The 12028-nt window shown below is 43.9% G+C and overlaps 1 long non-coding RNA gene across 15 annotated transcripts in view; it reads left to right on the top strand.

Moving 5' to 3' along the window:
• Window positions 1-12028, top strand: part of LOC307181435 — a 2786049-nt gene that overhangs the window by 1812861 nt on the left and 961160 nt on the right. The window lies entirely within an intron of this gene.

Here is a 12028-nt window from a genome sequence, read left to right as displayed (position 1 = left end):
ACCCTTAAGCAAGCATAAGTTGGTTTTCTAAATTTGAGACCCTGTTCTGTTCTGTAATTCAGTTCCTGTGTAGCCAAGTTTACATTCCGTGTATTACTGATATCTTATGATGTTTCTTTTTCTGTGTGACTTACTTCAGTTAGAATCATCATACCTGAATCCACTCATTGTGCTGCTAAGGGCCTGATGACACAGATTTCATTGCTGAGTGATATTGCTTTGTAAGTAAATACCACAACTTCTTTATCCATTTTTCACTTTCTGCGATGTTGAACTTGTACTGTAAACGAGGTTCTTGTAAACAGAGCCGTTCCAAACTTTGGGGTGGCTGTGTCTTTTTGATTTTAATTTCTCTAAGCTATAGGACCATAAGTGGAAGTGCCCTAGGTTCTCTTGCTTTGTTTTTTAGATGTTTCAGGAAACACCATACACTTCTCCCGAGTGGTTGTTGGCAATTTACATCCCGCCCATCAGCATAACAAGGCTCCCAGTTCTCCATGGCCTGTCCTGCCTTTCTGGATTTTACACTTTTTTCAGATGGCCCTTTTGACCGGGGGGAAGTGAGACTTCATTGTAGTGCAGATTTCCTTTGCAAGCTTGCTTGTTTGGCCAAAAAGGGCGTATGCGTTTTTTCCTGAATATATTCAGGAAAAAACGCATACGCCCTTTTTGGCCAAGTGCATCATTGTGGACGTTCTGCCTCTTTTCCTATGCTTTCAATGCAATTCCAGTCTACCTCCTGAAATCGGTTTCCTGCAATTCTGCCCCGCTTTCAAGTCCTCTTGGCAGCCTTACTTCAGTCTATTTTTGGACGATAGCTGTCATTTATAACTCTGCAGGTTTGTGAATTACAGTGCCCCTGAGCTCCTTTCTTCAACTCGCTTTCTTTTGAGCTGGCCGCAACACCGCAGGATGGCTTCAGGCCCTAATCTGGCTCCGGTACGGCACGCTGAGCCTTTGGTTATTTCCTCTTCCTGGTGGGAAATGAGAGTTAAATTTGCCCGTCCAGACACCTCCAGCTAGCCTCTCATTGGTTCTCGCTATTCCTGTTCATCTTCCGCAGAAATTGCAAACTGGGCCAAACAGGAGGTTAAAGGCGCTGACTCTCCAAGTGGGGAGAGTGTTAGTAAAGCGTCTGGAATGTTGCACCCGAGTATCAGGGGAGGAAATCTGAGACATATTTGAACACGTCTCCCGTTCACATGGTTGATCATACTTGGGTTCCACATGCATGTTTTAGCTGAAGGAAGAATACCTTAAACCTGGAGAGTTGAGACCCGTGTAATGGGTACCATGCAATATGACTTCAAAGGGTCTTCATTTGCTCACCGAACCTCTCCAATCCTATCACTGCTGCGTTTATGCCCCTGTACACATGCTTGATTCTCTTTTGGAGACATAGCAATCCATAGGTTTTACGATACTTACTAGTCAGGTACATTCTTAGGCGTTTAATATGCGGTGTTGAGTCCATTTCGTTGAGCAAGGAGTAGCTCTTGTCTATTCCATATTTGACTTAAGGAACTTTATCTGTGCTCATTTCAATCTCTGGTTTTATGCAGCACCCCAACTCACCATTACCCTTAAGCAAGCATAAGTTGGTTTTCTAAATTTGAGACCCTGTTCTGTTCTGTAATTCAGTTCCTGTGTAGCCAAGTTTACATTCCGTGTATTACTGATATCTTATGATGTTTCTTTTTCTGTGTGACTTATTTCAGTTAGAATCATCATACCTGAATCCACTCATTGTGATGCTAAGGGCCTGATGACATAGATTTCATTGCTGAGTGATATTGCTTTGTAAGTAAATACCACAACTTCTTTATCCATTTTTCACTTTCTGCGATGTTGAACTTGTACTGTAAACGAGGTTCTTGTAAACAGAGGCGTCCCAAACTTTGGGGTGGCTGTGTCTTTTTGATTTTAGTTTCCCTAAGCTATAGGACCATAAGTGGCAGTGCCCTAGGCTCTGTTGCTTTGTTTTTTAGATGTCTCAGGAAACACCATACACTTCTCCCGAGTGTCTGTTGGCAATTTACATCCCGCCCATCAGCATAACGAGGCTCCCAGTTCTCCATGGCCTGTCCTGCCTTTCTGGATTTTACACTTTTTTCAGATGGCCCTTTTGACCGGGGGGAAGTGAGACTTCATTGTAGTGCAGATTTCCTTTGCAAGCTTGCTTGGTTGGCCAAAAAGGGCGTATGCGTTTTTTCCTGAATATATTCAGGAAAAAACGCATACGCCCTTTTTGGCCAAGTGCATCATTGTGGACGTTCTGCCTCTTTTCCTATGCTTTCAATGCAATTCCAGTCTACCTCCTGAAATCGGTTTCCTGCAATTCTGCCCCGCTTTCAAGTCCTCTTGGCAGCCTTACTTCAGTCTATTTTTGGACGATAGCTGTCATTTATAACTCTGCAGGTTTGTGAATTACAGTGCCCCTGAGCTCCTTTCTTCAACTCGCTTTCTTGTGACCTGGCCGCAACACCGCAGGATGGCTTCAGGCCCTAATCTGGTTCCGGCCCGGCATGCTGAGCCTTTGGTTAATTCCTCTTCCTGGTGGGAAATGAGAGTTAAATTTGCCCGTCCAGACACCTCCAGCTAGCCTCTCATTGGTTCTCGCTATTCCTGTTCATCTTCCGCAGAAATTGCAAACTGGGCCAAACAGTAGGTTAAAGGGACTGACTCTCCAAGTGGGGAGAGTGTTAGTAAAGCGTCTGGAATGTTGCACCCAAGTACCAGGGGAGGAAAACTGAGACATATTTGAACACGTCTCCCGATCACATGGTTGATCATACTCTAGGTTCCACATGCATGTTTTAGCTGAAGGAAGAATACCTTAAACCTGGGTAGTTGAAACCCGTGGAATGGGTACCATGCAATATGACTTCAAAGGGTCTTCATTTGCTCACCGAAACTCTCCAATCCTATCACTGTTGCATTTATGCCCCTGTACACATGCTTGATTCTCTTTCGGAGACATAGCAATCCATAGGTTTTAAGATACTTACTAGTCAGGTACATTCTTAGGCGTTTAATATGCGGTGTTGAGTCCATTTCGTTGAGCAAGGAGTAGCTCTTGTCTATTCCATATTTGGCTTAAGGAACTTTATCTGTGCTCATTTCAATCTCTGGTTTTATGCAGCAACCCAACTCACCTTTCCCCTTAAGCAAGCATAAGTTGGTTTTCTAAATTTGAGAACCTGTTCTGTTTTGGAATTCAGTTCCTGTGTAGCCAAGTTTACATTCCGTGTATTAGTGATATCTTATGATGTTTCTTTTTCTGTGTGACTTATTTCAGTTAGAATCATCGTACCTGAATCTACTCATTATGCTGCTACGGGCCTGATGACATAGATTTCATTGCTGAGTGATACTGCATTGTACGTAAGTACCACAAGTTCTTTATCCATGTTTCACTTTCTGCGATGTTGAACTTGTACTGTAAACGGGGTTCTTGTAAACAGAGCCGTTCCAAACTTTGGGGTGGCTGTGTCTTTTTGATTTTAATTTCCCTAAGCTATAGGACCATAAGTGGAAGTGCCCTAGGCTCTGTTGCTTTGTTTTTTAGATGTTTCAGGAAACACCATACACTTCTCCGGAGTGTCTGTTGGCAATTTACATCCCGCCCATCAGCATAACAAGGCTCCCAGTTCTCCATGGCCTGTCCTGCCTTTCTGGATTTTACACTTTTTTCAGATGGCCCTTTTGACCGGGGGGAAGTGAGACTTCATTGTAGTGCAGATTTCCTTTGCAAGCTTGCTTGGTTGGCCAAAAGGGGCGTATGCGTTTTTTCCTGAATATATTCAGGAAAAAACGCATACGCCCTTTTTGGCCAAGTGCATCATTGTGGACGTTCTGCCTCTTTTCCTATGCTTTCAATGCAATTCCAGTCTACCTCCTGAAATCAGTTTCCTGCAATTCTGCCCCGCTTTCAAGTCCTCTTGGCAGCCTTACTTCAGTCTATTTTTGGACGATAGCTGTCATTTATAACTCTGCAGGTTTGTGAATTACAGTGCCCCTGAGCTCCTTTCTTCAACTCGCTTTCTTTTGAGCTGGCCGCAACACCGCAGGATGGCTTCAGGCCCTAATCTGGCTCCGGCCCGGCATGCTGAGCCTTTGGTTATTTCCTCTTCCTGGTGGGAAATGAGAGTTAAATTTGCCCGTCCAGACACCTCCAGCTAGCCTCTCATTGGTTCTCGCTATTCCTGTTCATCTTCCGCAGAAATTGCAAACTGGGCCAAACAGGAGGTTAAAGGCGCTGACTCTCCAAGTGGGGAGAGTGTTAGTAAAGCGTCTGGAATGTTGCACCCGAGTACCAGGGGAGGAAAACTGAGACATATTTGAACACGTCTCCCGTTCACATGGTTGATCATACTTGGGTTCCACATGCATGTTTTAGCTGAAGGAAGAATACCTTAAACCTGGAGAGTTAAGACCCGTGTAATGGGTACCATGCAATATGACTTCAAAGGGTCTTCATTTGCTCACCGAACCTCTCCAATCCTATCACTGCTGCGTTTATGCCCCTGTACACATGCTTGATTCTCTTTCGGAGACATAGCAATCCATAGGTTTTAAGATACTTACTAGTCAGGTACATTCTTAGGCGTTTAATATGCGGTGTTGAGTCCATTTCGTTGAGCAAGGAGTAGCTCTTGTCTATTCCATATTTGACTTAAGGAACTTTATCTGTGCTCATTTCAATCTCTGGTTTTATGCAGCACCCCAACTCACCTTTACCCTTAAGCAAGCATAAGTTGGTTTTCTAAATTTGAGACCCTGTTCTGTTCTGTAATTCAGTTCCTGTGTAGCCAAGTTTACATTCCGTGTATTACTGATATCTTATGATGTTTCTTTTTCTGTGTGACTTACTTCAGTTAGAATCATCATACCTGAATCCACTCATTGTGCTGCTAAGGGCCTGATGACACAGATTTCATTGCTGAGTGATATTGATTTGTAAGTAAATACCACAACTTCTTTATCCATTTTTCACTTTCTGCGATGTTGAACTTGTACTGTAAACGAGGTTCTTGTAAACAGAGCCGTTCCAAACTTTGGGGTGGCTGTGTCTTTTTGATTTTAATTTCCCTAAGCTATAGGACCATAAGTGGAAGTGCCCTAGGTTCTGTTGCTTTGTTTTTTAGATGTTTCAGGAAACACCATACACTACTCCCGAGTGGTTGTTGGCAATTTACATCCCGCCGATCAGCATAACAAGGCTCCCAGTTCTCCATGGCCTGTCCTGCCTTTCTGGATTTTACACTTTTTTCAGATGGCCCTTTTGACCGGGGGGAAGTGAGACTTCATTGTAGTGCAGATTTCCTTTGCAAGCTTGCTTGTTTGGCCAAAAAGGGCGTATGCGTTTTTTCCTGAATATATTCAGGAAAAAACGCATACGCCCTTTTTGGCCAAGTGCATCATTGTGGACGTTCTCCCTCTTTTCCTATGCTTTCAATGCAATTCCAGTCTACCTCCTGAAATCGGTTTCCTGCAATTCTGCCCCGCTTTCAAGTCCTCTTGGCAGCCTTACTTCAGTCTATTTTTGGACGATAGCTGTCATTTATAACTCTGCAGGTTTGTGAATTACAGTGCCCCTGAGCTCCTTTCTTCAACTCGCTTTCTTTTGAGCTGGCCGCAACACCGCAGGATGGCTTCAGGCCCTAATCTGGCTCCGGTACGGCACGCTGAGCCTTTGGTTATTTCCTCTTCCTGGTGGGAAATGAGAGTTAAATTTGCCCGTCCAGACACCTCCAGCTAGCCTCTCATTGGTTCTCGCTATTCCTGTTCATCTTCCGCAGAAATTGCAAACTGGGCCAAACAGGAGGTTAAAGGCGCTGACTCTCCAAGTGGGGAGAGTGTTAGTAAAGCGTCTGGAATGTTGCACCCGAGTATCAGGGGAGGAAAACTGAGACATATTTGAACACGTCTCCCGTTCACATGGTTGATCATACTTGGGTTCCACATGCATGTTTTAGCTGAAGGAAGAATACCTTAAACCTGGAGAGTTGAGACCCGTGTAATGGGTACCATGCAATATGACTTCAAAGGGTCTTCATTTGCTCACCGAACCTCTCCAATCCTATCACTGCTGCGTTTATGCCCCTGTACACATGCTTGATTCTCTTTTGGAGACATAGCAATCCATAGGTTTTACGATACTTACTAGTCAGGTACATTCTTAGGCGTTTAATATGCGGTGTTGAGTCCATTTCGTTGAGCAAGGAGTAGCTCTTGTCTATTCCATATTTGACTTAAGGAACTTTATCTGTGCTCATTTCAATCTCTGGTTTTATGCAGCACCCCAACACACCATTACCCTTAAGCAAGCATAAGTTGGTTTTCTAAATTTGAGACCCTGTTCTGTTCTGTAATTCAGTTCCTGTGTAGCCAAGTTTACATTCCGTGTATTACTGATATCTTATGATGTTTCTTTTTCTGTGTGACTTATTTCAGTTAGAATCATCATACCTGAATCCACTCATTGTGATGCTAAGGGCCTGATGACATAGATTTCATTGCTGAGTGATATTGCTTTGTAAGTAAATACCACAACTTCTTTATCCATTTTTCACTTTCTGCGATGTTGAACTTGTACTGTAAACGAGGTTTTTGTAAACAGAGGCGTCCCAAACTTTGGGGTGGCTGTGTCTTTTTGATTTTAGTTTCCCTAAGCTATAGGACCATAAGTGGCAGTGCCCTAGGCTCTGTTGCTTTGTTTTTTAGATGTTTCAGGAAACACCATACACTTCTCCCGAGTGTCTGTTGGCAATTTACATCCCGCCCATCAGCATAACGAGGCTCCCAGTTCTCCATGGCCTGTCCTGCCTTTCTGGATTTTACACTTTTTTCAGATGGCCCTTTTGACCGGGGGGAAGTGAGACTTCATTGTAGTGCAGATTTCCTTTGCAAGCTTGCTTGGTTGGCCAAAAAGGGCGTATGCGTTTTTTCCTGAATATATTCAGGAAAAAACGCATACGCCCTTTTTGGCCAAGTGCATCATTGTGGACGTTCTGCCTCTTTTCCTATGCTTTCAATGCAATTCCAGTCTACCTCCTGAAATCGGTTTCCTGCAATTCTGCCCCGCTTTCAAGTCCTCTTGGCAGCCTTACTTCAGTCTATTTTTGGACGATAGCTGTCATTTATAACTCTGCAGGTTTGTGAATTACAGTGCCCCTGAGCTCCTTTCTTCAACTCGCTTTCTTGTGACCTGGCCGCCACACCGCAGGATGGCTTCAGGCCCTAATCTGGTTCCGGCCCGGCATGCTGAGCCTTTGGTTAATTCCTCTTCCTGGTGGGAAATGAGAGTTAAATTTGCCCGTCCAGACACCTCCAGCTAGCCTCTCATTGGTTCTCGCTATTCCTGTTCATCTTCCGCAGAAATTGCAAACTGGGCCAAACAGGAGGTTAAAGGCGCTGACTCTCCAAGTGGGGAGAGTGTTAGTAAAGCGTCTGGAATGTTGCACCCGAGTACCAGGGGAGGAAAACTGAGACATATTTGAACACGTCTCCCGTTCACATGGTTGATCATACTTGGATTCCACATGCATGTTTTAGCTGAAGGAAGAATACCTTAAACCTGGAGAGTTAAGACCCGTGTAATGGGTACCATGCAATATGACTTCAAAGGGTCTTCATTTGCTCACCGAACCTCTCCAATCCTATCACTGCTGCGTTTATGCCCCTGTACACATGCTTGATTCTCTTTCGGAGACATAGCAATCCATAGGTTTTAAGATACTTACTAGTCAGGTACATTCTTAGGCGTTTAATATGCGGTGTTGAGTCCATTTCGTTGAGCAAGGAGTAGCTCTTGTCTATTCCATATTTGACTTAAGGAACTTTATCTGTGCTCATTTCAATCTCTGGTTTTATGCAGCACCCCAACTCACCTTTACCCTTAAGCAAGCATAAGTTGGTTTTCTAAATTTGAGACCCTGTTCTGTTCTGTAATTCAGTTCCTGTGTAGCCAAGTTTACATTCCGTGTATTACTGATATCTTATGATGTTTCTTTTTCTGTGTGACTTACTTCAGTTAGAATCATCATACCTGAATCCACTCATTGTGCTGCTAAGGGCCTGATGACACAGATTTCATTGCTGAGTGATATTGATTTGTAAGTAAATACCACAACTTCTTTATCCATTTTTCACTTTCTGCGATGTTGAACTTGTACTGTAAACGAGGTTCTTGTAAACAGAGCCGTTCCAAACTTTGGGGTGGCTGTGTCTTTTTGATTTTAATTTCCCTAAGCTATAGGACCATAAGTGGAAGTGCCCTAGGTTCTGTTGCTTTGTTTTTTAGATGTTTCAGGAAACACCATACACTACTCCCGAGTGGTTGTTGGCAATTTACATCCCGCCGATCAGCATAACAAGGCTCCCAGTTCTCCATGGCCTGTCCTGCCTTTCTGGATTTTACACTTTTTTCAGATGGCCCTTTTGACCGGGGGGAAGTGAGACTTCATTGTAGTGCAGATTTCCTTTGCAAGCTTGCTTGTTTGGCCAAAAAGGGCGTATGCGTTTTTTCCTGAATATATTCAGGAAAAAACGCATACGCCCTTTTTGGCCAAGTGCATCATTGTGGACGTTCTCCCTCTTTTCCTATGCTTTCAATGCAATTCCAGTCTACCTCCTGAAATCGGTTTCCTGCAATTCTGCCCCGCTTTCAAGTCCTCTTGGCAGCCTTACTTCAGTCTATTTTTGGACGATAGCTGTCATTTATAACTCTGCAGGTTTGTGAATTACAGTGCCCCTGAGCTCCTTTCTTCAACTTGCTTTCTTTTGAGCTGGCCGCAACACCGCAGGATGGCTTCAGGCCCTAATCTGGCTCCGGTACGGCACGCTGAGCCTTTGGTTATTTCCTCTTCCTGGTGGGAAATGAGAGTTAAATTTGCCCGTCCAGACACCTCCAGCTAGCCTCTCATTGGTTCTCGCTATTCCTGTTCATCTTCCGCAGAAATTGCAAACTGGGCCAAACAGGAGGTTAAAGGCGCTGACTCTCCAAGTGGGGAGAGTGTTAGTAAAGCGTCTGGAATGTTGCACCCGAGTATCAGGGGAGGAAAACTGAGACATATTTGAACACGTCTCCCGTTCACATGGTTGATCATACTTGGGTTCCACATGCATGTTTTAGCTGAAGGAAGAATACCTTAAACCTGGAGAGTTGAGACCCGTATAATGGGTACCATGCAATATGAATTCAAAGGGTCTTCATTTGCTCACCGAACCTCTCCAATCCTATCACTGCTGCGTTTATGCCCCTGTACACATGCTTGATTCTCTTTTGGAGACATAGCAATCCATAGGTTTTACGATACTTACTAGTCAGGTACATTCTTAGGCGTTTAATATGCGGTGTTGAGTCCATTTCGTTGAGCAAGGAGTAGCTCTTGTCTATTCCATATTTGACTTAAGGAACTTTATCTGTGCTCATTTCAATCTCTGGTTTTATGCAGCACCCCAACACACCATTACCCTTAAGCAAGCATAAGTTGGTTTTCTAAATTTGAGACCCTGTTCTGTTCTGTAATTCAGTTCCTGTGTAGCCAAGTTTACATTCCGTGTATTACTGATATCTTATGATGTTTCTTTTTCTGTGTGACTTATTTCAGTTAGAATCATCATACCTGAATCCACTCATTGTGATGCTAAGGGCCTGATGACATAGATTTCATTGCTGAGTGATATTGCTTTGTAAGTAAATACCACAACTTCTTTATCCATTTTTCACTTTCTGCGATGTTGAACTTGTACTGTAAACGAGGTTTTTGTAAACAGAGGCGTCCCAAACTTTGGGGTGGCTGTGTCTTTTTGATTTTAGTTTCCCTAAGCTATAGGACCATAAGTGGCAGTGCCCTAGGCTCTGTTGCTTTGTTTTTTAGATGTTTCAGGAAACACCATACACTTCTCCCGAGTGTCTGTTGGCAATTTACATCCCGCCCATCAGCATAACGAGGCTCCCAGTTCTCCATGGCCTGTCCTGCCTTTCTGGATTTTACACTTTTTTCAGATGGCCCTTTTGACCGGGGGGAAGTGAGACTTCATTGTAGTGCAGATTTCCTTTGCAAGCTTGCTTGGTTGGCCAAAAAGGGCGTATGCGTTTTTTCCTGAATATATTCAGGAAAAAACGCATACGCCCTTTTTGGCCAAGTGCATCATTGTGGACGTTCTGCCTCTTTTCCTATGCTTTCAATGCAATTCCAGTCTACCTCCTGAAATCGGTTTCCTGCAATTCTGCCCCGCTTTCAAGTCCTCTTGGCAGCCTTACTTCAGTCTATTTTTGGACGATAGCTGTCATTTATAACTCTGCAGGTTTGTGAATTACAGTGCCCCTGAGCTCCTTTCTTCAACTCGCTTTCTTGTGACCTGGCCGCCACACCGCAGGATGGCTTCAGGCCCTAATCTGGTTCCGGCCCGGCATGCTGAGCCTTTGGTTAATTCCTCTTCCTGGTGGGAAATGAGAGTTAAATTTGCCCGTCCAGACACCTCCAGCTAGCCTCTCATTGGTTCTCGCTATTCCTGTTCATCTTCCGCAGAAATTGCAAACTGGGCCAAATAGTAGGTTAAAGGGACTGACTCTCCAAGTGGGGAGAGTGTTAGTAAAGCGTCTGGAATGTTGCACCCAAGTACCAGGGGAGGAAAACTGAGACATATTTGAACACGTCTCCCGATCACATGGTTGATCATACTCTAGGTTCCACATGCATGTTTTAGCTGAAGGAAGAATACCTTAAACCTGGGTAGTTGAAACCCGTGGAATGGGTACCATGCAATATGACTTCAAAGGGTCTTCATTTGCTCACCGAAACTCTCCAATCCTATCACTGTTGCGTTTATGCCCCTGTACACATGCTTGATTCTCTTTCGGAGACATAGCAATCCATAGGTTTTAAGATACTTACTAGTCAGGTACATTCTTAGGCGTTTAATATGCGGTGTTGAGTCCATTTCGTTGAGCAAGGAGTAGCTCTTGTCTATTCCATATTTGGCTTAAGGAACTTTATCTGTGCTCATTTCAATCTCTGGTTTTATGCAGCAACCCAACTCACCTTTCCCCTTAAGCAAGCATAAGTTGGTTTTCTAAATTTGAGATCCTGTTCTGTTTTGGAATTCAGTTCCTGTGTAGCCAAGTTTACATTCCGTGTATTAGTGATATCTTATGATGTTTCTTTTTCTGTGTGACTTATTTCAGTTAGAATCATCGTACCTGAATCTACTCATTATGCTGCTACGGGCCTGATGACATAGATTTCATTGCTGAGTGATACTGCATTGTACGTAAGTACCACAAGTTCTTTATCCATTTTTCACTTTCTGCGATGTTGAACTTGTACTGTAAACGGGGTTCTTGTAAACAGAGCCATTCCAAACTTTGGGGTGGCTGTGTCTTTTTGATTTTAATTTCCCTAAGCTATAGGACCATAAGTGGAAGTGCCCTAGGCTCTGTTGCTTTGTTTTTTAGATGTTTCAGGAAACACCATACACTTCTCCGGAGTGTCTGTTGGCAATTTACATCCCGCCCATCAGCATAACAAGGCTCCCAGTTCTCCATGGCCTGTCCTGCCTTTCTGGATTTTACACTTTTTTCAGATGGCCCTTTTGACCCGGGGGAAGTGAGACTTCATTGTAGTGCAGATTTCCTTTGCAAGCTTGCTTGGTTGGCCAAAAGGGGCGTATGCGTTTTTTCCTGAATATATTCAGGAAAAAACGCATACGCCCTTTTTGGCCAAGTGCATCATTGTGGACGTTCTGCCTCTTTTCCTATGCTTTCAATGCAATTCCAGTCTACCTCCTGAAATCAGTTTCCTGCAATTCTGCCCCGCTTTCAAGTCCTCTTGGCAGCCTTACTTCAGTCTATTTTTGGACGATAGCTGTCATTTATAACTCTGCAGGTTTGTGAATTACAGTGCCCCTGAGCTCCTTTCTTCAACTTGCTTTCTTGTGACCTGGCCGCAACACCGCAGGATGGTTTCAGGCCCTAATCTGGTTCCGGCACGGCACGCTGAGCCTTTGGTTATTTCCTCTT

The sequence above is a fragment of the Stenella coeruleoalba genome (genome assembly GCF_951394435.1).
Source record: "Stenella coeruleoalba genome assembly, contig: scaffold_29, whole genome shotgun sequence".
NCBI lineage: Eukaryota > Metazoa > Chordata > Mammalia > Artiodactyla > Delphinidae > Stenella > Stenella coeruleoalba.
The sequence above is the reverse complement of the archived record's forward strand: the minus strand, read 5'-3'. Positions and strand labels throughout refer to the sequence as shown.